The sequence below is a fragment of the Herpailurus yagouaroundi genome, unplaced genomic scaffold (genome assembly GCF_014898765.1).
Source record: "Herpailurus yagouaroundi ecotype Mexico unplaced genomic scaffold, PumYag 160, whole genome shotgun sequence".
NCBI lineage: Eukaryota > Metazoa > Chordata > Mammalia > Carnivora > Felidae > Herpailurus > Herpailurus yagouaroundi.
Window position 1 is genome coordinate 32,363,689 of NW_024412401.1, and position 2,030 is coordinate 32,365,718.

General features: G+C 39.5%; 1 long non-coding RNA gene across 1 annotated transcript; it reads right to left on the minus strand.

The window, feature by feature from the left end:
* Positions 1-632: 632 nt before the first annotated feature.
* Positions 633-1,770, minus strand: LOC121034427 (uncharacterized). The gene is made up of 2 exons (XR_005792420.1): positions 1,620-1,770; positions 633-1,434 (listed from the first exon to the last, which is right to left on the minus strand). It is a non-coding gene; the product is annotated as an uncharacterized LOC121034427 (long non-coding RNA).
* Between the last annotated feature and the right edge of the window lie 260 nt (positions 1,771-2,030).

Below are 2,030 nucleotides of genomic sequence, written 5' to 3' on the forward strand. Positions count from 1 at the left end.
TTAATTAAGGAGATGAATGAAATCTTTGACACTGTTTTATATGTGTAGGAGAGGCACGCTTTTAGCTTTGCAAACATTATACTTTAACGATGTTCTTGAAACGCATGCTTTTGAAAATGGGAATGAGCTTCCATGTCAGATTTGTCTGGCCCAGCCTCACCTTGCATCTTCACTTTGGTAGAAACTTCTCTGCCTACTCACACCCAAGTTATCACTGTCTACTCTGCTCTTCCCTCCCTCTAAATATAACCTAGAGTAGAACACAACTACTTTGCCTTATGGGTATTTACATGTAGACCTTGCCCCCCATCCCTATCCACAAGGCTGTGAGACTTTTGAAGACAAGAATTGAGTCTTCTTTCATTACATACCCCCTCAAGCATCTATCGACCCAAATGGGCATTCAGATTTTAGAATGAATGAGGGGTCAGCAGATAATGGATGAATAAATGAATAAATGAATTGGGCATGGCACTTGGAATACAAAGATGAATAAAATCAGTTGACCTGGTGAAGAGATGAGCTTGCATGGGGATAACCAGTCCTGAGCTCAGTTAGATATATGTGTGTCTTAGTTTTAATTTCAAATCCACACATACTTGCATTTCCTTTGGCCTGGTCCCGTTGTTGTGTAGCTATGTACTTTTTTTTTTCCCCCATAGGGATGGCTGTTTGATGATTATTGTTTGAACAATGCCAACTAATCAGTTATGTACACGGGATTTGGGAGCATTGATCTATATTCTTTGGAAAAGGGTACGTTGTTACTTAAAATGTAGCATAGGCCAAGTGTCATTACTAACATATCTCATAAGAAACCAGATGTTGCCAAGGTTTACCTCACTTCACTTAAGTACCAGTCACCATAAAATTATATTTTGTCCAATGTTTTTGGATTGAAGTTTAGTATCTGTTGTAATGCGATTATCTTATTATCTTAATTATTACTGGATTCTCAGGAAACTTTCTCCATGTTCCAAGTGGGGGCTAGGGACTCCTCACTTTGCTCCCACAGCTTCTATGTGTGTCCCGCCTGTCTCAGTATTGTGACCTGGAGTCGCTGGATGGTAGGAACCATGTTTTACTCATCGTTGGCCCCCAGCACCCAACACGGGGGCCTAGAACTAAGTAGGTGTTCAGTGATGGTTGGTTGATGAACAGGATGAGAGCAAAGAGCATGGGCTCTGGTCAAAACTCACTTTCGCTAATGATCATTCTCAAATAAGGATAATATTATGACTCCCATACAGATAGAAAATAGCCATGTGCTCCAAATTTCATGTAGCTCATGAGTCAGTGAGGGAACTGGGCAGATGTTAAAACCGGAAGAGTCCAAAGAGCTGGCACACGTCTAGATGAGGAATATTGAAATGAATGTGCAAATGGAGGCAAAGTCTGCTTCTTTCACGGTCAGGAGAAAAGCCCGTTGCACCTCTGTAGATAGGACAGGATTTACATGTCTATAAACAAGGATTATTTTGCATTGCTATCAGTTATCTACAATTCCAGAGTTGTAAAATAGCTCCCCTAGAATCAGAACCAGATCACCTGGAAGGTGTCTTCTGGGCAATATAGGTTCCCATTAAAGCACAAATTTTCCCCTGCGGTTCAACTCTCACCTGTGCGGACAGGTCCTGAGATAGGGGCATCATGTTCAGAGAGAAGAGCACTCTCCAACACCTGGAGACTCGAAGCCCTGTGTTTCTGTAATGGGAGGGAAGTCCCTAGAAAGAAGAGTGTAGAGGTAGGCAGTAGCCAGACAGAATATATCTGGAAGGCCAAGATAAAAAGTATGGATTTAATCTAAAACTTTTAATTATATAATCATAGCAAATATATATACATACATATATACACATAAGTATATATGCAATACGTATATATATACATACATATATATACAATACGTATATATATATATACACATACATACGTATGTGTATATATATATATACACACACACATACGTATATTCATATATATGCATATATTTCAAGCATTCAGCCCTAATTTGTGTACCTTTATTCCTA